Here is a 24,305-nt window from a genome sequence, read left to right on the forward strand (position 1 = left end):
CTGCAACCACCACCTCCGAACTGCTCGAGTTTCCTCACCTCCACGTCCAGAACAAAGTGCGAATGCGAATAATGTGGGCTACATGGCTTACATCGCCGCGCGCTGCTCTTATTGACTGAAAGAAATCAGGGCTCTAGAAGTGAAGGACGTTACAGCAGCCATGGAACTATAATAACAGGAGATTTCATGTCGTCAAAAGTTTGAAGCCGACGTCCACCATGTTAGCTGCCCAAACATTAACTTCTGGCGGAGGTGTTTTGATATTTTTTTAAAAAAAGAGACGTTTGCGTCCTTTACGGGTGTACTAAGCACTCTAATTATAATCTAAAATGTAGAGGAATCACATTTCATAAGTAACTGTAGTCGTTCTTTTACATAGGTGAATCTTTGTTGCGCTGTTTATTTTTACAATAGCGGTTTTATTTCTGGCTCAATACCGTGAGAAGGAAAGATTGGTAACCAACCAAACATAGAAAATTACGTTCTCAGCATTTTCCAGCAGATGATATATGAAATGGGAGAGTGTAAAAATGTGATACATTTGAAGTAGATTTCACTACAGCTTACGTGTGCCTTTCTCCTGCATTCGATAAAGTTCGTTCATTTCCCATTTCAGATTCATATCCTGATTGGTCTATACTTTCCACATACAAATACGGCAGCAGACTTCATTATGTCTCTTTCGTCTTTCATGTTTTTCGTAGAACAACTCTAGTTTTCTTTTTTTTGGGGGGGGGGGCGAATACTGTTCTCTATTTTGAACCTCTCTGCAGACGTTTTTGACGCAGTGCATTTATTATTGTGTTTTTTGGCACAAACAATAGCCCAATTTCGTAAATCGTAGTCATGGACGATCAGACCACTACTGTATTCTTTAAATTGTCAGTTATTATATATTTACTTTTCAAAGAATACTGATACGATGTATTTTACAAAATTTCGCCTCTTTATTAAGTACATTTTTTGTGCTATTAAGCCGATACATGTTTTTGTTTAGGGCTCTGTTTCAATTTTTTTGAAAATGCATACATTTCATACCTCTCTATAGTGGTTTCTGACAATTCGTTTTGTGTTCCTTTGTCTTGTGATGATGGTACATACTCGCTTGTAGAATAAACTTCTTCATTGTCACTTGCAGTTTTTCAACACATTCATTCTCAGAGGTATTGTCATCGTCAGTACGTAACTATTATGTACTGTCTGAGATATTTCTGCAACGAACTTATTGTTAGTGAGTTCGAGCATTGCATTCGCAAAAGAAAGGTCTTTAATTCCTTCTTCTGTCACATTATGAAACACTGTTGTCTGTGCTACATAGTTTCGTAGAATGTCCACGACATGAACTGCGTGTAAAACAAAAGTTTGTAATATTAACGTGAAACTTTTTAAATAGGAGAAAACTCTAGCAACAGTACGATCGTAAATACATCGCTATTATACTTGAAACACGCTTGAATATTTAACAGCATGAACCCAGAGTGCTGTAGGGCGTGTAGATATGCACCAGTTCACTACAGTTACTTCCTTCAGCATGACAATAGCAGAAGGAACTGCCTAAACGAACGACCCGCAAAGGCCTCATCTCATAATACCGCACAGTACACAAAGCAGTGAAATGGATCCACGCAGCAAGGAAATGTACACTGAGGTGACAAAAGTCAAGCGATACCGCCTAATATCGTGCTGGACCTCCTTTTGCACGGGGTAGTGCAGCGACTCGACCTGACATCGCCTCCACGAGTCGCATTTCCCCCTCAGAAATACTCAGCCATGCTGGCCCTATAGCCGCCCATATTTGCGATGATACAGCAAGTCCAGAATTTTGTGCACGAACTGACCGCTCGATTATGTCTACAAACTGACCTCTCGATTATGTCCCATAGATGTTCGATGGAATTCATGTCAGGTGATCATCTGGGTGGACAAATCAGTCGCTTGAATTGTCCAGATTGTTCTTCAAACCAGTCGCGAACAATTGTGGCCCAGCGCCTACCACAAAAATTCCATCGTTGTTTGGAAACGTGAAGTCCATGACTGGTCTCCAAGTCAATGATCGAGTCCTTTGCAGCAGTGAACCTCGTCCACTCCGTGTAGACAATGTCCATTCCATTATGGAGCCACCACCAGCGTGCATAGCGCTTTGTTGACAACTTAGGTCATGGCTTCGTAGGCTCTGCGCCACACTTGAATCCTACTATCAGCTCTTACTAACTGAAAAAGTGACTCACCTGGCAAGATCACGGTTTTCCAGTCGTCAGGGTGCAACGGATATGGTCATGAGACCAGCAGAGGCTCTCCAGGCGATGGCATGACTTCGCTGTTAGAAAAGGCACTCGCATCGGTCGTCTGCTGCCACAGCCCATTAATTGCCATATTTCGCCGCACGGTCCTAAAGGATAAGTTAGCTGTACATCCCACATTGAGTTCCTCGACTATTTCAAGCAGTGTTGTTTGGCTGTTTGCACTGACTACTTTACACGAATGCCGCTGCTCTCGGTCGTTAAGTGAAGACCGTCGGCCACTGCGTTCTCCGTAGCGATAGGTAAACACTGAAATGTGGTATTTTCGGCGAATTCTTGCATCTATGGATCTCGGAATTATGAATTGTATAACGATTTCCGGAATGGAATATTCCATGCGTCTAACTCCAACTACCATTCCGCGCTCAAAGTCTGTTAATGTCCGTCGTGCGACCATAATCACGTTGGAAACCTTTGCATATGAATCACTTGAGTACAAATGACAGCTCCATCAGCGCAGTGCCCTTTATTCCTTGTGTACATGCAAGATTGGAAAAGAAAATTGAGAATACGCTAGGTGACGATCAGTTTGGCTTTAGGAAAAGTAAAGGGACGAGAGAGGCAATTCTGACGTCACGGCTAATAATGGAAGCAAGGCTAAAGAAAAATCAAGACACTTTCATAGGATTTGTCGACCTGGAAAAAGCGTTCGACAATATAAAATGGTGCAAGCTGTTCGAGATTCGGAAAAAAGTAGGGTAAGCTATAGGGAGAGACGGGTGATATACAATATGTACAACAACCAAGAGGGAATAATAAGAGTGGACGATCAACAACGAAGTGCTCGTATTAAGAAGGGTGTAAGACAAGGCTGTAGCCTTTCGCCCCTACTCTTCAATCTGTACATCGAGGAAGCAATGATGGAAATAAAAGAAAGGTTCAGGAGTGGAAATAAAATACAAGGTAAAGGATATCAATGATACGATTCGCTGATGACATTGATATCCTGAGTAAAAGTGAAGAAGAATTAAATGATCTGCTGAACGGAATGAACAGTCTAATGAGTACACAGTATGGTTTGAGAGTAAATCGGAGAAAGGCGAAGGTAATGAGAAGTAGTAGAAATGAGAACAGCGAGAAACTTAACATCAGGATTGATGGTCACGAAGTCAATGAAGTTAAGGAATTCTGCTACCTAGGCAGTAAAATAACCAATGACGGACGGAGCAAGGAGGACATCAAAAGCAGACTCGCTATGGCAAAAAAGGCATTTCTGACCAAGAGAAGTCTACTAATATCAAATACCGGCCTTAATTTGAGAAAGAAATTTCTGAGGATGTACGTCTGGAGTACAGCATTGTATGGTAGTGAAACATGGACTGTGGTGCTGTAGACGAATGTTGAAAATTAGGTGGACTGATAAGGTAAGGAATGAGGAGGTTCTGCGCAGAATCGGAGAGGACAGGAATATGTGGAAAACACTGATAAGGAGAAGGGACAGGATGATAGGACATCTGCTAAGACATGAGGGAATGACTCCCATGGTACAAGAGGGAGCTGTAGAGGGCAAAAACTGTAGAGGAAGACAGAGATTGGAATACGTCAAGCAAATAATTGAGGACGTAGGTTGCAAGTGCTACACTCAGATGAAGAGGTTAGCACAGGAAAGGAATTCGTGGTAGACTGATGACCAAAAAAAAAAAAACGTGATACTATCGCCATATGTATATCTGTATATCGCCATCACGTGACTCTGTAACCTCAGTGTAGTTCATGAATCATATACCTTTATAATTCGGAAACTAGGCATTCCATTAACAGAGGAATACAATCACGCAATCAGCGACATACAACAAGCCCAATTGATATTTTCACCTAAATATAACTCATGCAAGCGAAACACCTACCTTGTAAGTAATTCTTAGTCACATGTAAACGAATTTGTACACATTTTCATGACAATAATCCACTATACACTACTGGTCAGTGAGCCCCACAAAAATCATATATGGAAACGCTAATAATATGGTATGATTGCTGTTGGTATAGAACTGACTAAACTGCCTTGTATCGAAACTGATTAGAAATAAAAAAAACTTTGCGTTTTTTATCAGCCATCACATTGACCAACTTGTGGCAAACCTACGTATCTTGCCAGTCTGTATCTAAAAGATTTTCTGTTACATATTTAAAATAATGGGCGACCAAAAATTTTCGTTTTGTAGGGCACAGTAGCCGTTTACACACCCGCATCAAGGACGCGCTTGGTTGCATATACGCTGCAGATAAGCCCTCAAACGAATACGTTTTGAAAACCCCTTATAAGTTAGTTGAAGATACCATAGCACAATTCAGGTATTTTACATTGTATCCTCGTGAAGAGAACCATAGAGTATATGGACACTTCGATGCGTTCAATTATTGAGCAGTTTCCAATGCCCAATATGGCAGGGCAGGCAGAGGTAATAAAGGAATACCATGCAAAGGTTAGCGCCATGAGGTCTTTTTCTGAAACTCATTTAGAAGGACAGAACCCGCAGAGAAAATCATTGCGTAGTTTCTCAATGACGACACCCGCTTTGATAGACGAAGCTACTCTATGTCATCAAAAAATTTCATTTATAACTCAGTATCACAAAGTCGCCATCCTGCAAAACGCCGTATTTCTTCAGCTGTTAAGGAATGCCCGCACTAATACCACATTTTGGACGCAGCATTAAATCTTCATAAATTCGGAAAGGAATGGAATATTAACGTGACAACGGTCCAGGCGTATTATGTATGCCCCCGCGCTGCCAGACACACACTGTGAGAACGAACCTAAGAGTTAGGGAAAAGAGTTTTCCCTGTTACTCATCAGCTCAGCGCCGCTATATGCCTTCACCCGCAGATGGGTAGAGCACGCGTAATAGCTGGAGCATGTCGCAGCTGTGGACTTCGCTACTATCCTGCGAGGAGGGGTCTGCTGCTTTTGCACAATTATTTAAAGGCTGAATGACTGTGACGAATTGCGAACGTAAGCGGGTGCACCGCAATCAGAGTTGCATTTCCTGCGTTTCTGTATTCTGATAATGTTAACTGAATTCGTGTCACAGGATCTCAGTAGGAGACTCTCCTTTCCTAAGTAAGCCAGCACGATCTCTGATTTCGCTAACCTATCCACAACGATTTGGCAGCCCGCAACTCAGTGCGATTACCTCCAAATCACTTGGTAACAGCGTAAATTTCAACAATAATTCATTATGAGAGTTCACAAATTGTACATGGATTGCTACAACATTTCTCTTCTCATTTTCACTATATTCTTTAGCTACTTTTAAATTCTTCGTTTGTATCTGTTAAGTCCAGAAGAGAAAGCTGTGAAGGACGGCATTATGCAGAGCGGACAATAGCGCATTTTTTCCAGCAACTGACAGACATAGCACCAATCTTACAGGTATCCAATGTTTACGACAGGTCGGTTACGGGCTAGTACTTTGCAAACAGCGACAGTATTATCCTTGTGCCTAACGTTTTGCATCCTGCCCACTTAGAACTCACTACAGACAGTCTAGAATTTATTTGCACGTTTGAGATTTTGTAAAAAAACTCTATAGAGCCAAGATCACATAAATCCTTTTCTGTTTTGACAACCGGTTCCGACAGACTTTGCTGTTGTATTCTGGTCTTCAAATATTTTTGTTACAAATTGTGTTGTGAGCTGTAACTTCCTGAGTTGCACCACATATGCCGTCTAAAGTGCGTAATCAACGAACGGAACATGGCAAGCTAAGGTAAACATGTGCTAATGTTCATCTCACTGTATATTGTATTTTTTAAGACTTAACAATAATCACTGAGCGCAACATATACGTATACAGATATGGCCAAACCCAAAAGGTGCGTTTTGGTTGTAAACGATATATTTTTGACAAAACTTTATACAATGTACTACCTTTTATCCACTAATATGACAGTTTGCTGTGCTATCTCGGCTACAGAAATTTTTTTATTTATAAAGCAGATCGCTCCTTCTCATTCATCAACCTGCTAAAATTCATGAAGTCTTTTACTATCTTCGTAGGAAGCTATTTCACATTGCACGAATAATCGAGTTTCTGGATGATACTATCTCAGCACGATTGCTGGTATTCCGAAATTTGTAAGTTAATTTTACATCTACTTTCAATGGTCCCCTGGACTATGGATCGGAATGGTAGCCTTCCACAGAGTGTTAATTATTGTACGGAATGCCGTGTGAGTGTTACGAGACTGCAGCACACAGCACTCACACTTGAGTTTTTATTAGGACACCGAGAAGGGTATTATTAACCAGAGAGATATGAGAAGGACCTCATAGTATCCAGAGAAGATTCTTCTAATGACATTCAAAGATAACGGTAAGCAAGCGTGGTCGACACACGCCTTCCTTCCACTTCCTTGGTTTCTAGGGATGCTTTGGTCGTCGTAGAAGAAACTGGTCGGGACATATCAACTTGCGGTATTATCTCTTGAGACACAGAGCAATACGAAGTAATTATCATGCAGCATTTTTACGAGGGCTAGTCTTAAGGTTTTAATTATCACTTTGCGAAGAACAAGCTGTGATCAGGAAACTTCGTCATTTCTTTATACTCATCCTTCCTTGCGACATATTTTTTTGAGACCGACGGTTCGCTTCGTTGAAATGCTTGTTCTGTAACTCTCCATTTTGGTTGATGAGGTAATGGTACACCTTGAAACTCACCTACTCGTCAATATAGTGGCAATCAGTGCTTGCCGCTCAGCGGTTTCATCATCTTAGGAAAAACGGCTACCACGTAAGGAGAGCAGTGGACTCACAAACTTTCGTAGCCCAAGCAGCATGAGTGACTGTGGCCTGTACAGAAAAGGCTAGAAGATGTCGCGGAGAAAAATATCCCTTGGACAAGTACCATCGACGCTACGACTTTGAAGTCTCCGATAACCAACCAGGAGATTTTTCTGATACGCTTCCGTGTCAGTTTGTCTCTTACCAGTGTATTCTGTCAGCATCACCCAGGGGCAGTCCCAAAAACAGTGAGCATCCCTTTGCCCGATTACCCCTAGTATGTGTTTCAGGCTTGGTAAGACTTCCCTCCGGATGAAATTTCGAGTATAATTCCATGCCACAACGAACAGAAAAATGTATTCGTGTCACTGGGCCACACATTATAACGCAGCTCATGATGAATACCAGTTCTGAATGAATGTGAAATTTGAATATTTAATATATGTTATGAGAAAAACATCTATGCAAAGTTTGATGAATATCGAATAGTGTTCCATGGTGTAACACTTCCAGTATACACTACTGGCCATGAAAATTGCTACACCACGAAGGGACGTGCTACAGACGCGAAATTTAACCGACAGGAAGAAGATGCTGTGAAGTGCAAATGATTAGCTTTTCAGAGCATTCACACAAGGCTGGCGCCGGTGGCGACACCTACATCGTGATGATATGAAGAAAGTTTCCAACCGATGTCTCATACACAAACACCAGTTGACCGGCGTTGCCTGATGAAACGGTGTTGTGATGCCTCGTGTAAGGAGGAGAAATGCGTACCATCACGTTTCCGACTTTGATAAAGGTCGGATTGTAGCCTATCGCAATTGCGGTTTATCGTATCGCGACATTGCTGCTCGCGTTGGTCGAGATCCAATGCCTGTTAGCAGAATATGGAATCGGTGGGTTCAGGAGTGTAATACGGAACGCCCTGCTGGATCCCAATGGCCTCGTATCACTAGCAGTCGAGATGACAGGCATCTTACACGCATGCCTGTAACGGATCGTGCAGCCACGTCTTGATCCCTGAGTCAACAGATGAGGACGTTTGCAAGACAACAAGCATCTGCACGAACAGTTCGACGACGTTTGCAGCAGCATGGACTATTAGTTCGGAGGCAATGGCTGCGGTTACCCTTGAAGCTGCATCACAGACAGGAGCGCCTGCGATGGTGTACTCAACGACGAACCTGGGTGCACGAATGGCAAAACTTCATTTTTTCGGATGAATCCAGGTTCTGTTCACAGCATCATGATGGTCGCATCCGTGTTTGGCGACATCACGGTGAACGCACATTGGAAGCGTGTATTCGTCATCGCCATACTGGCGTATAACCCGGCGTGATGGTATGGGGTGCCATTGGTTACACGTCTCGGTCACCTCTTGTTCGCAATGACGGCACTTTGAACAGTGGACGTTGCATTTCAGATGTGTTACGACCTGTGGCTCTACCATTCATTCGATCCCAGTGAAACCCTACATTTCAGCAGGATAATGTATGGCCGCATGTTGCAGGTCCTGCACGGGCCTTTCTGGATACAGAAAGTGTTCGACAGCTGACCTGGCCAGCACATTCTCCAGATCTCTCACCAATTGCAAACGTCTGGTCAATGGTGGCCGAGCAACTGACTCGTCACAATACGCCAGTCACTACTGTTGATGAACTGTGGTATCGTGTTGAAGCTGCATGGGCAGGTGTAACTGTACACGCCATCCAAGCTCTGTTTGACTCCATGTCCAGGCGTATCAAGGCCGTTATTACGGCCAGAGATGGTTGTTCTGGGTACTGATTTCTCAGGATCTATGCACAAAAGTTGCGTGAAAATGTAATCACATGTTAGTTCTAGTATGAATACCCGTTTATCATCTGCATTTCTTCTTGGTGTAGCAATTTTAATGGCCAGTAGTGTATAAGAGAGCGTAACAGATGTAAGGGCAGATATCTTTATACGTGTTCCTTGATATGTACTCACAACTGTGTGATTTTCGTCTGTGTCGATCAGTCTCCCCACAAACAAGTCACAACGTTACGAGCTGATGTTATCTACATGCCTCTTACTGCGCCACTAAGTGGACTACGCCTGGCTGTATAGATTAACCATTTTGTTTCCAAGTGTCCACCATTTACCGCCCAGGTTGCCCATGGGGAAACTAGCATTGATGGATTGCTTTTTCCGAGTGTAATTGGAGGTACTAACCAACCTAAAAGCACACTACTCCTCATAGCTGTCATTGTTAGTTTACAAATGAAGTAAATACTAAGTTAACGTTGTTCACTTCACCGTCGTTAGTCACAAATAGCATTAACCGCACTTACATCCGTTTACACCATATACTTACATCATGAAAGACCAGTCGCTTCTTCATAAAGACCTCGACACTTTTAGAATATGACTGGGCGAAAACTGCATGATATAAAGAAACATTAAACAAATCAATGGATAGATCATTTCCACCCTTTCGATTTATTACACGCACACAGTACGCAATAGGGAAAAGGCGTGTCGAATCATCTACAGAGATCATCCGCTCCGGATTGTCGTTTTTAATTAGTTCGTTAGTTCGTGCCTAAAAAAAAAAAGAAAAAAAAAGACAGATTTCGAAAGTAGGATGCTGTTGTGTCTTCCCAGGCATATGCTGTCGCAGATTTTAGCGCAGGACTGCCTACTGTTCTTCCACGAGGACAGTGGTAACGTCGGCAAATTTTATTTTTTTGAAACAAATACAGCTACTACTTCTGCAAGCAGTTGGCACACACGGTAACCTCAGCAAGACATTATCAACGTGTGGTTTCCTTGAGTCTCACTTTCTTAGATTTTCGATGTGAATAAATGATCTGTTGTTTGACATTTTCGAAATGGCTTTTTGCAACATCTTACTATTCGAGAGCTAATATTTTACTTATTTAGCTTGAAGTAACCTGCTGAATTTCCAAAGGCACTTATGTATGTTTTAAAATAAAACGAAATTTTGCAGTTATAAAAGTTTTGCTACATAAAACAAATTTTTTTCTGGTGTGGTTTTTAAACGACGGTAGGCATTCTCATACACACGTATCAGCATTGTTTCAGCTGTACAGGGAACTATAATTTCATAAATTTGTTTCCGGGGTTTAACACTTGATGAAGCTCTCCGTATTCTTGATGGGGAGGACGAGGAAAGACCATCTGATAAAACTTCAGGACCAGCTATAACGCCACCAGTGAATGCAAGAAATCTTGACTTGTCCTCTGTGGATTCTGCTGAAGAAGATACCACGTCAATCAACAACTTACCGCTGCATTTCTACAACGATGGACACAGATAGAGACGAAGAAAACAAAGAAGAACAGATAACGGAAAATCATTTCAAGGAGATAACAGTAAAAATATCAGTGGCGCAAGCAGTAGTCATGAAGACAATAATTTAGTACAAAGTACACCAATTACAATATATAAAAAATGATATGTTTGAAAACGTAGCAAACTCAATGTTTTGACTGTTGTGTGACCTGAATTGTTATCTGCATAACAGTATCAGTCTCCTCTAGAACCATTTTCATACATTTTTGACAGTGATGTACTGCATTGTCTATAGGAGAAAAGTAACAGATATGCTGCAAGGAAGAACAAATTTGGTGACATAAGCATCGAAGAAATGAAATATTTCATATTTGTCCTGGTTCTAAGTGGTTGTGTTCCAGTTCGGAGACAAAGACTGAAAGAAAGAAAATAAAGAAGCTTCCAATGAAGCTGTTGCACTTTCCAGAGATAGTGTCGAAAATATCTTTACCAATCTTCAATGTCGTGATAATGATGCACTTGACACAAATGAGAGTTTCGCAAAAGTTCGCCCTCTTTTCGAAGCTCTAAATTATCTATGTCAAGATATTGCTTCTCGCCATGAAAACCACAATGTTGAAGAGGCAATTATGCCATGGGTACAAACAGTTTATAAGAGGCAAGCCAATTAGCTAAGGGTACAAATTGTAGGTAGGTGCCACTTCAAGCGGATATGTTTTATAGATGGAACCTTATCAAGGATCAAAAACAAAAGTTTTAGGTAATTAGAGTCGCTCGAGCTAAGACCACCCATGGTTTTGGAGTGTGCAGATATACTCAGGGAAAGGATTGGTACTTTCCCTTTCCTTTTCGATTTTGACAACTTCTTCGCAACTATACCTCCTCCAGAAAAACTGAAGAACCGTAAATTACATTGGACGGGAGCTATAAGGGAAAACAGATCATCAGAGTGTCCCTTCGCGCTAATAAATGAAATGAAAAATAAGATCCTGGGACTCTATCAATCTAGAGTGACAGAAGATGCATCCATTGTGATAAAAAAGTGGAATGACAACAACAAAGTATTTGTTGCCTCAAATGCACCTTCAGTTGTATAAGATACATGAGAAATGATAAGAAGAAAATTTCTATCACCCACAGTCCTCGTATATAACAAGTGTATGTGTTGAGTGGACGGTTGTGACTGAAGTATAGATCAATACTGTGTTTCAGTTCTTCGTAAAACGTGTTACTTATCGATGTTGCTGTATTAAATCTCTGACAGTTACATCGGTAAAATGGTGGACGATCAGACCAGCTGTCATTCCGTCACAGTATTGTCTATTGGAAAGCAGTTCATCCAGAGGTTACAATAGCAAATTGAGCAGACCATCTAGCTTGGAAAATTATTCAGTCCGAGAACAACAAACAAGATTCCACCTTGTCATAAAAATGTTTCTACTGAGTGCCAGAAGTATTCTGCTGGCCTTAATGTTGCTTGTTTTGCTATCTGACATACAAAAGACTAAAGAAATGTTTTATAGAATTCTGAAATATTTGCCAATGATCCGACGGTCCTTTTAGAAGGACACTTTTTTTTTAAAAAAAAAATAGTACAAAATAAATACAAAATTCCATTAAATTCTTGTCTGCAACTTCATTTGCATACATCCTGTGGAAAACGTTCAACATTTTTTGAAAAAAATTTTGCCGTCGTAGCTGGGTTGATCAATTCATGCACGTATTGATTTTTGTCGTATTACAAACTGTGCTCATATTGATCACCAGTAATGTGAATTAAAAACTGGAAAAGATGCTCTGTTTTCTGTTATGTGCCTATTGTCTCTATGTCTTGTTGTTTCTGTGCAGTCCTTTACCAGAAGCGCGGAGGTACTTATGAGTAAAGCTCTGAAAGGGAGAGATTCGCTCGTGTGTTCTTATTCAGAAACAGCTACAACAACAGTACTTCAAAGACATTAAAATAATGACAGAAATTAATCACAAGCTACACAAATACAGTAGAAATTTAACATTCTTTGTGATAGGGATTCCCAGAAATAGTAAAAAACCAGATTGTATTGTGGTTGTTGTTGTTGTTGTTGTGGTCCTCAGTCCTGAGACTGGTTTGATGCAGCTCTCCATGCTACTCTATTCTGTGCAAGCTTTTTCATCTCCCAGTACCTACTGCAACCTACATCCTTCTGAATCTGCTTAGTGTATTCATCTCTTGGTCTCCCTCTACGATTTTTACCCTCCACGCTGCCCTCCAATACTAAATTGGTGATCCCTTGATGCCTCAGAACATGTCCTACCAACCGATCCCTTCTTCTGGTCAAGTTGTGCCACAAACTTCTCTTCTCCCCAATCCTATTCAATACTTCCTCATTAGTTATGTGATCTACCCATCTAATCTTCAGCATTCTTCTGTAGCACCACATTTCGAAAGCTTCTATTCTCTTCTTGTCCAAACTGTTTATCGTCCATGTTTCACTTCCATACATGGCTACACTCCATACGAATACTTTCAGAAATGACTTCCTGACACTTAAATCTATACTGGATGTTAACAAATTTCTCTTCTTCAGAAACGCTTTCCTTGCCATTGCCAGCCTACATTTTATATCCTCTCTACTTCGACCATCATCAGTTATTTTGCTCCCCAAATAGCAAAACTCCTTTACTACTTTAAGTGCCTCATTTCCTAATCTAATTCCCTCAGCATCACCCGACTTAATTAGACTACATTCCATTATCCTTGTTTTGCTTTTGTTGATGTTCATCTTATATCCTCCTTTCAAGACACTGTCCACTCCATTCAACTGCTCTTCCAAGTCCTTTGCTGTCTCTGACAGAATTACAATGTCATCGGCGAACCTCAAAGTTTTTATTTCTTCTCCATGAATTTTAATACCTACTCCGAATTTTTCTTTTGTTTCCTTTACTGCTTGCTCAATATACAGATTGAACAACATCGGGGAGAGGCTACAACCCTGTCTTGTATTAGGAGAAAAAAAAACTGAAAAGGGTACGGTTTTGCCGGATATGTAGTCACCACGAATCCGAATAGAATGCCAGAAGGAGTATGGCAAACAACAGGGAGGACAAAAGGAAATACAAGAATCAAGTTGTTACGCAAACAGTGGAAGGACTGTTATGAATTGGCGATCAAGCTGGAAAGAAAAGAAAAGTGGAGGAGCAAGTACAAACCGACCAGTAGGCCCGAGATCGATGACAGAGAATAGAGAAGTTTTACAGAAGCACAAATTTCAGTACTATGTGCTTTTGATAGTTTCCACAACGAAACTCTGTCTCGACATCTGGTAGGGAATTCAAAGAGTTCCTGGTCGTATGCAAAGTATAGCAGTGCGAAGACACAATCAATACTTTCACTGCACGATAATGTTGGTAGCGTTACCAATGACACCGCCACTTAAGCGGAGATACTAAATACTTCACCGAAGAAGACTATGTAAATATTCCAGAATCGGAATCGAGAACTGCTGCTAACATAACTGAGTAGTAGATATCCTCGGTGCAGCAAATCAGCTTAAATCACTTAATAAAGGTAAGTCCTCCGGTCGAAACTAAATGCCAATTACATTTCTTAAGATAATGCCAAAATAATAACGCTGTACCTGACAATCATATATTACCGCTCCCTAAACAGAAGCTCACTGGCTAAAGACAGATCACACGAATAATCACGAAACACAGTAGGCATACTCTGATGAATTACAGACCAGTGCTACTGACTTTAATTTGCCGTAAGATTTTGGCTCATATAATACGCAAATGGAAATGAAGTCCCATGCTTCTTGACAGAGCGTAGGGGAACGATGCGGGAGACCCGCACTGTCGTAGTAGGCCAGGTCCTAGTGGAGGTGGTTTGCCGTTGCCTTCCTCTCACCGTAATGGGGATGAATGATGATGATGAAGGTGGCACAGAAACACCCAGTCATCTTGAGGAAGGTGAAATCCCTGACCCCGCTGGGACTCGAATCCGGGACCCCGTCCGCAGGAAGTAAGAACACTACCGTGAGGCCACGAGCTGCGTTACCATATACTATGATCGAACATTGTTAATTACCTCGAAAAAAACGACCTTTGACACACAGCACGGATTCCGAAAATATCTTTCTTGTGAAAGATAATTGGCTGTTTATTCTCCCAAAATAATAAGTACCAGGTGCATTCAAGTTCTAAGGCCTCCGATTTTTTTTCTCCGGACTGGAAAGAGATAGAAACATGCGCATTGTTTTAAAATGAGGCCGCGTTCATTGTCAATATGTCCCAGAGATGGCAGCCCCGTACGGCAGATGGAATTTTACCGCCAGCGGCGAGAATGAGAACTGTTTTAAATACTTAAAATGGCGACGTTTTCCTTACTTGAACAGCGTGCAATCATTCGTTTTCTGAATTTGCGTGGTGTGAAACCAATTGAAATTCATCGACAGTTGAAGGAGACATGTGGTGATGGAGTCACGGATGTGTCGAAAGTGCATTCGTGGGTGCGACAGTTTAATAAAGGCAGAACATCATGTGACAACAAACCAAAACAACCTCAGGCTCGCACGAGCCGGTCTGACGACATGATCGAGAAAGTGGAGAGAATTGTTTTGGGGGATCGCCGAATGACTGTTGAACAGATCGCCTCCAGAGTTGGCATTTCTGTAGGTTCTGTGCATACAATCCTGCATGACTTGAAAATGCGAAAAGTGTCATCCACGTGGGTGCCACGAATGCTGACGGACGACCACATGGCTGCCCGTGTGGCATGTTGCCACGCAATGTTGACACGCAACAACAGCATGAATGGGACTTTCTTTTAGTCGGTTGTGACAATGGATGAGACGTGGATGCCATTTTTCAATCCAGAAACAAAGCGCTAGTCAGCTCAATGGAAGCACACAGATTCACCGCCACCAAAAAATTTCGGGTAACCGCCAGTACTGAAAAAATGATGGTGCCCATGTTCTGGGACAACGAGGGCGTAATCCTTACCCATTGCGTTCCAAAGGGCACTACAGTAACAAGTGCATCCTACAAAAATGTTTCGAAGAACAAATTCCTTCCTGCACTGCAACAAAAACGTCCGGGAAGGGCTGCGCATGTGCTGTTTCACCCAGACAACGCACCCGCACATCGAGCTAACGTTACGCAACAGTTTCTTCGTGATAACTGTTGTGTCTAGACAAGACAGCCTAGACACAATGAGAGGAAGCCGAAAGGCACGCGCTAAGCTAAAGCAGGATGGCGTGAAGTCTGAATGAATGTTATAAAGAAAAGTACGTAGCTTCTGGAATACTTAACTTTAATCCATCCTTTTGGTACATCTGAGATTGTGGCGATACAAGTGAGACTCTTTAGATACATGCAATGTTACTAATGGCGCCTTGCTAGGTCGTAGCCATTGACTTAGCTGAAGGCTATTCTAACTATTGGCTCGGCTAATGAGCAATGCTTCGTCCATGTAGTCGCTAGCAAAGTCGTCCGTACAACTGGGGCGAGTGCTATTCCGTATCTCGAGACCTGCCTTGTGTTGGCGCTCGGTCTGCGATCACACAGTGGCGACACGCGGGTCCGACATGTACTAATGGACCACGGCCGATTTAAAACTACCACCTAGCAAGTGTGGTGTCTGGCGGTGACCCCACAATAACAACTTTGAAGTGATTCCTCATGCTCCCTACTCACCTGACCTGGCTCCTAGAGACTTTCGGCTTTTTCCAACAATGAAAGACACTCTCTGTGGCCACACATTCACCAGCCGTGCTGCTATTGCCTCAGCGATTTTACAGTGGTCAAAACAGACTCCTAAAGAAGCCTTCGCCGCTGCCATGGAATCATGGCGTCAGCGTTGTGGAAAATGTGTACGTCTGCAGGGCGATTACGTCGAGAAGTAACGCCAGTTTCATCGAATTCGGGTGAGTAGTTAATTAGAAAAAAAATTGGAGGCCTTAGAACTTGAATGCACCTTGTACTATCGACAGGATATATCAAACTGATTCCATTTCTAGATTTCCAAAAGTCGCTATCTAACGGCTTCTAATCAAATTGCGTGGCTATGGTGTAACATCTCAGTTGCGCTACACGAGTCGCAGTTCCCTGTTGGAGACGTCACGGCTCGCGAGAGCTGACGGAAAGTCAGCGAATAAAACGAGACTGCTATCTGACGTTCCCCGAGGAGGGAATTTTCCTGATTCTAATCTACATAAATGATTTTCCAGACACTCTGAGCTGCTATCTTAGATTGTCTCCAAATGATGCTGTCGTTTACCGACCAGTAAAATTGTCAGAAAATCAAAACCAATTGCAATATGTTGTACACAAGATATCTATATCGTGCCAAAGTGACAATTGGTCCTAAATAATGAAACGTGTGAAGACATCCACATGAGTACTAAAAGGAATCCGTTAAATTCCGGTTACACTATGAATAACATTAACTATATGAACAACTCAGAGTGGAACGATGACGCAGATTATGATGAGTGGAGGGCAAACAGAAGAATGCATTTTATTGACAGATCACTTAGGAGATGCAACAGGTCTACTAAAGAGAAAGCCTACACTACGCTCGTCTGTCTTTGCTAGAGTACTGATGTGCGTTACCAGATGGTTTCGACGGAGGACATAGAAAAAGTCCAAATAAAGAAAGCTCGTTTAGTATTATAGCGAAATAAGAGATAGGGGGTGTCACGGATATGATAGTCGAGTTGGAGGACCTGTCATTAAACCAAAGGCGTCTTTCCTTGCGATGACTTCTTTGCAAGAAATTTCAATTTCTAACGCTCTCTTCTGAGTGTGCAAACCTTCTATTGACACCCACGTGCATAGGGAGTAATGATCACTGTAATAAAATAGATCAGAACACGCACTGGAATACTTAAGTTTGATTTTTTACGCACGCTGTTCGAGAGTGGGAAGGTATAAAAATGGAGCGAAGCTGGTTCTATGAACCTTCTGCCAGCTTAAGTGTAAATTGCCCAGTAGTAAAGGTAGATGTGGAAGGATGCAGGAAAAGTATATAGGGTCACCAACGGAGCAGACAATAGAAGAGGATGCTGAAGATAAAGGTTTCTTGAAAATACTGCAACCAGTCGCCGTTTGATTTTTTATTCAAATTTCATTACCCCATTACCGGTTTCGAACCGCATAGTGATTCATCATCAGATGGTACATATTTATTGAGTGTCTGCAGCAATGGGAATCGTGTAGCTGTAGCAAGACGTATAAACGAAACAAGTAAGTGCTGAGTGTGGCGAGAATTATTCACCTTATGAGATCCATTTTGTTGCGTTACTTACGGTTATTAGTCTCCGTTGATTGGTTGTTGGTGAACACACTAATTTGGAAAACATAATGAATGTATGTCAAAGTCTTTGTGTTAGGACAGGGAGTCTCTTTGTTCTGCTCTCGTAATACACACCGGCTACATAAGTATGTAACTATTTCTGTATTGGAAAAATAACATGTAGTTATATGTCAAAGTAGACATCCGCTGCTTATAAAATCTATTAAAGACTGAGTTTGGAAGGTATTACGTCTACAATCTTAGCTCTGAAATTTCGTTTGACATTTCATTTACCTTTTGTTCAACTAACATTGACCAAAACTTGTGAAATAAACAATAAACATTATCACATTACTTTTCATTTATTTATTTATAATAGTATATGTGAGGAGTAACTTATTTTGTATGTGTGTTTGTGATCGCGCACGAGAAGGACTGAGCGAGTTGAGTAGGTTTGCCAATGTTTGAGAGAAAGAGAGAGACAGAGAGAGAGAGAGAGAGAGAGAGAGAGAGAGAATGATACAGAGACAGAGAGAGATAGCGAGAGAATGAGAGGGGGGGAAGGGCGTTTTCTTTAGTTATTTAGTTTCTCAAGTTTAATGATGCTTTGAAATTTTAGAAGAATGGGTTATTTTTTAAATATGTTTGTTCAGTTAAGATGGTGTGGAATGATTTATTGTTTGGGTGAAAATCGCTAATTGTTCCAGGGGGTCCATTTTTATGCGTTTTCCTGCAATGTGTAGGATATGGAGATTTGTGTTGTGCCAGGTTCGTTGTAACACTAGATTTAGATAATTTTTTAAAAGCTGTGCATCTGTGTGTTCTTTGTATCGAATTTCAAAGTTTCTTCCTGTTTGCACTATGTAGTACCAGGAGCAGCTGTGGCAGGTTAATTTATATACACCAGATTTGTGAAAAGATGGATTGGCTATTTTAGTGTTATGATCTATGGTATTTAGTTATGTATTTTGTTCGTTGCTTGAAGATGTCTGAAGAGAAGCGTGGAAGAGCAAGAGTTATGATGAACCGGTTCTGGGAAGAGAAAAGGAAAATGCAATCTATGAAAGTGCTACCCGTTGTCCAACAGAGACCATAACTCAACAGGAAGAGGAATAATAATAAGAAGAAGAGACAACCTGCGCTACCTGAGTGCATTCAAGCGAATAGCGAAGACAGTTCTTCTACTCTCTTTGTTTTCCAGTAACACCTAAATGTTACGCCAACAGGAGGTTGATCGTCTCAAGTGAGTTCTTATCATCCGGAAAAAGGTATCGATAAACAACGAACAAAAGTACGACGATTTAACCGCAGAACTAATCGGGAAGATTTACGTCATCGTATTGGGATGTGTCATTTCAAGATCTTAACACTGACGCAATTCAATTAGATGGATTTGTTCTACTTACTAAGAGTGCAAAAAATTCGTTTCAACTAAATTACTGTCAGCAAATCAAACACGAAAAAGAATGAAGATATTCAGTGCCGTCATAGAAACTAAGTGGTATTGCTGGGTTATACCTCGATAGTGTGAACGAGAATCAAATACAACGTCGTGTGTGTGTGTGTGTGTGTGTGTGTGTGTGTGTGTGTGTGGGGCGGAGGGGGGGGGGGGCGGTGGCTACGATGAGCTGTGATATTTAATTCTGAACAGTTTGAATTTAAATTAAAATTGCGAACTCTACACTCATGAGAACCTTCAAACCTAATTCCTCCAAATAGCGTATTATAAAACAGAAGCACATTTTAATGTCTACTGTTGATAATGCGCTCTCGGCTAAACTGATACCGGTTCTGTATTTCAAACAAATGTTATTTTTTATATTTATGACATTTAGCTGTCACCGTGCTCTGACGTCATACAGTTCGGTTAATCATGAATTGCCGTACAAAGGAGGGGCGTGATCTTTTGTAAACATCAAATAGAAACGTCCAATAGATGAATGGTAAATTCGGTGCATAAACATTCGATAATGGCTGAAATATATTTACAGAAAACAGCTCTGCACATAAAATTTTCGCTGCTACTAATAAATGAATTGAGATAATGTCCTTCGTCAAGTACTGTAAGCAAATATTTTATTATAATGTTCCTATTAACTTTTAGTAATGTTTAACTTAAATTCTCGCATTTAAAATTTAACATCAGAAAAACAATATAAATCAGCTCTTTCGTATTAGTGCAGTTAACAATTGAAATGAAACTGCAATAAGTCTGCAGAGCGCCATTCTGTTTAACTGTATCGGCAGGCTATACACTTACAATGGTAAGTGGGAATTTCCTGCACATATGCAGGAATCATCATATTAATAAATTTATTGTATGTGCGTTGGAGCTTGATGACAAAGAACACACTGTAAATTTGTGTGGATGGGAGTGGATGATATGGTAAGTCTTCGCAGAAGGAGCCAATAATTGCGGCTGAGATTTTCAACACAGGTGGTGTATTTCCTTTACAGAACTCAATTATTTACTTTTTTTTATTTGCTCCAGTTTATAATAAATACAGGGGCACCTTAGGTGCAGCAGTCACAGTGATATTACTGTAATTATTTGGCGAGCATTTTAGGAGCATATCGTTGTTTGTTGACAAACATACTGATCTGGTTCATAATGGTTCAAATGGCTGTAAGAATTATGGGACTTAACATCTGAGGTCATCAGTCCCATAGACTTAGAACTACTTAAACCTAACTAACGTAAGGACATCACACACATCCATGCCCGAGGCAGGATTCGAACCTGCGACCGTAGCAGCAGTGCGGTTTCGGACTGAAGTGCCTAGAACCGCTCGGCCACAGTGGCGGCTACTGATCTGGACTCGACCATAGCCGACGATGTCAAACTGACATTGATTACGCTACGGTGCGAATGGTCTACAGATGAAGATGCCAAGCAGCCAATGTTTATTGTCACGTTTTGACGAAAGACAATAACTATTTAAGTTGCAGGTCTAGGAAGAACTCCCGTTTACTTACCGTGTCACAGTTACTCGTATTTGCAGTTAGCCAGTAAGGCAAACTGGCTACCTGGAAATTCACTTTTCACATATGTCGAGCGCTGTCTCACACGCCAGTGACCCGCGTAGAACAAATATTAAACATTCACTACCTTTCTTCGGCAATGCTCCTCGCACAGTACCGCTGTGGCAGTATTTATTCACAGTGCTTCAATTCAGACGATTCGTTTATCGTAAAAATGTAACGCAGAACCGTAAAAGTGAACAGATTTCTGACTGAGGTACTAGTCTGTGTCGACAGTGCGCTCCTGCTTTTAGTTTTTAGATTCTGTAACTCGCGTCAACATTCAACATAAAGCTCTGCTGCAGTGTGTCTTTCCATAGTGCTGTAATTAGTCATGGTAGCTACAAGTACATTCGTTGCGCCTGAGCTGGCCACAAAGCCGTCTGGTTTGCAGGAGGAAAAACGTATTTGTAAATTTTTTTGGAAAATTTCTGCTTTGAAGAGTTAACTAACTGAAAGTGAGGTGAAATAAATAACTTACATGTGTAGACCATTCTGTACAATAGTAACATTTTACAAAAATTTTCTGAAAGCATTGGAAGGCGAAAAAAGTTGTTTCCGTATATTATAGGGGTAGCATTGTGACGCAGAAATAAGCGTGATAACTGAAACTGCAGAAAACAAATATCATTAAGGAAATTAGCGACGTTTGTGTATGATTTAGTAAAATGAGGAGCTCAATTACAAGTTCTTTTTTTCTAAATGTAGCAAACAGTTCCTCACGATAATGTATTGAATGGGTGAGTCTTTGTTTGTCCTCATACCGCTGAATTTGCAAGAAAGCGCTTAACATTTCGAACTGATTGTGTATCTTGGTTGATATTGTGTTAAATAAAATTATTGTTACTTTTTTTCTCAAATACTTCTAATGAATGCATTAAATACTGCTGATACAGTCACAGCGATACTGTACGTAAGTATTGTCAAACAAAATACGCTCGTTAGTGTTTAAGTAATTGTGTAGATGATTTTAATTACCCTTCTAGAACCAGTTTAGATTTTTAATTCACATTTTGTTTCCGTAAGAGCAGGCCAATAAATATTTAAATTTAAAAAATAGGAATCTAAATCTCATCAAATTGGTAAATTTTGTGACAAAACGTTTTCTGTACATGAATAAAGAAAACTGATGAAACTTCCACAATTTGTTACAAAGCTGTAACTGTGTGACATAAAGGAACACCACGTAAGCCCTTCTGTCGGACAGATGAATTTAACTCCACTTTCTCTGTCTTAGTTTTCACGTCAGAAATTTGATCACTTTCACGGTACGACATTTTTTAAAACCTATGTCACCTTGTTCTCAAATGATGACATTTATTCTGGCAGCTTTTAAACCCAAGTACCATACACGGGCCAGCCAGGGTGGCCGAGCGGTTCTCGGTGCTGCAGTATGGAACCGCGTGACCGCTACGGTCGCAGGTTCGAATCCTGCCTCGGGCATGGATGTGTGTGATGTCCTTAGGTTAGTTAGGTTTAACGAGTTCTAAGTTCTAGGGGACTGATGACCACAGTAGTTAAGTCCCATAGTGCCCAGAGCCATTTGAACCATACACGGAACAACTTATTTCAGAAATTTCTTGTTAGATTCAAGTCCTGTTCTTTGCGACAAAAGTTGTGAATATTAAATCTATTCGCAATTGCGAATATGGATAACCACCAGCTGTAAAGTGGAATGACAGCAGTGAGAATTAGTGACGGTCCGGCGCTCAAACCCAGATTTCCCTCTTATCGCGAGCGGTCGCCTTACCATTTCGAGATATTCACAGACAGGCCCAAACCTCCATAGCATACATGTCAAAAGGAACTGCAAGATAATTCTCAATAACACAGACTCTGAAATATCGTAAAAGCAGAGTAGTTTTTGCAAAAGTTGTATTTATTTGTAGTGTTCAAAATATCGCAGACTGCTGAATAACAACACATGTACCCGAAATGTCAACAGGTAATTTTTTGTGTACCTTTTCTTTTTATTTTGGAGTTCATATAGTGTGCCTCCTACCGTCATCGTACATCACCCACTACCTGACTTTTAATATTTGGTTATCTGTAAGCACTGTCACTTCATTCTGCATCTCATCGTCAACAAAATTAATGACATCAATAGTGAGCCGATACGACATCCCGTGGATCCGCTTCACATTGTTACTTTTATTGCGTTTTATGGTATATACATAAGATTAGCATGTATTCTCGGTTTTCAGAGGGTGTACTGAAATGTCCACTGAAACTAAACTTGCCTTCTGTGTGTTCCGTCGTGTGGTAATTATTTAGTAAAGAGCTGCGGCAGATTCCTTGTTGCATGCTCTTGAGTCAGTTGAAAGTCGTGGGGTTTACTTGCAGGTTCGTTCGCCAATCTCCCCAGCGTCTCTCCAACTCCACGCCGACATGGTGTACCTGAAACTTTCTACAGTAATTATAATGTCTGGAAAGGTTAATATTTACGTCCGAGTCTCATATAACTATTTATCAGAGATGAGCATTCGTTATTTTCTTCCTTGAATACAATGTTTACTCTTACTGTCGAGTTGTAATACGTAATATTCACAGTTATAAGTTCCCTTCGTATTGATCAGAGCAAGAACGAAATTGGAGTCATTAACATTATATTCAACAACAGAGATGATAAAAAGTCAGAGATAATGCAATGATAATGTTGGCTTTTCTTATGCAGAGGTAACGGCTTTGATTCCTACACAAAGCACAGTGTCTGACACAGCTATTTCCGTAATACAGTGTGATATTACAGCTTCCCGTAAATATTTTACATGTTTGGATTGTGAGGTAAGAATTTTAAACTGCATCGTGGCTCTACCCTGTCACAAGATCGAAAATGGTTAAAATTGCTCTGAGCACTATGGGACTTAACATCTGAGGTCATCAGTCACCTAGAACTTAGAAATACCTAAAGCGTAGCAGTCGCGCGGTTATGTACTGAAGTGCCTAGAACCGCTTGGCCACCGCGGCCGGCGAACAATTTCTTTACTCATAGCATCTACAGCGCGTTCAGGCCCTAACGCCACAGGATCATCATGGCAGATGTCAGTTCTGTCAATAGCTGTTGCAGAAGTATGCTGCAGATTCACCGTTCAGACCAAGGCTTTATTTACCTTTGAGGCAGGGCCTCACAAGAGATGTTGGTGTGAAATTCCATATCCAGCATGTGTGGTCAGATATAAATCCCCAATTCAAGAACGAGGTCATCAACACTGATTCATAATCAACGTATGGGCTGGCATACTTGGCGGTAGATTGATATGGCCGTACGTGCTACCACAAAGATTAACTGGGGCACATTATCTGAACATTCTCATTCATTTCCTCTTATCTAGCTGGAGGCTATCCCACTGAAGCAACGAATGCAAATGTGGTTCAAATGGTTCAAATGGCTCTGAGCATTATGGGACTTAACGTCTGAGGTCATCAGTCCCCTAGAACTTAGAACTACTTAAACCTAACGAACCTAAGGACATCACACACATCCATGCCCAAGGCAGGATTCGAACCTGCGACCGTAGCGGTAGCGCGGTTCCAGACTGTAGCGCCTAGAACCGCTCGGTCACTCCGGCCGGCAACAAATGTGGTCAAGCATAAGGGCGCACCTGCTCATTTTCGTCACAAGGTGTGTGATTATCTGGACTGGCTGGCGGGGAAGAAGGTGGGAGGGTGGTGGGCGGGGGCAGGGGGTGCACATCTTGGCCT

The sequence above is a fragment of the Schistocerca serialis genome, chromosome 1 (genome assembly GCF_023864345.2).
Source record: "Schistocerca serialis cubense isolate TAMUIC-IGC-003099 chromosome 1, iqSchSeri2.2, whole genome shotgun sequence".
In the NCBI taxonomy this organism is placed as follows: Eukaryota; Metazoa; Arthropoda; class Insecta; order Orthoptera; family Acrididae; genus Schistocerca; species Schistocerca serialis.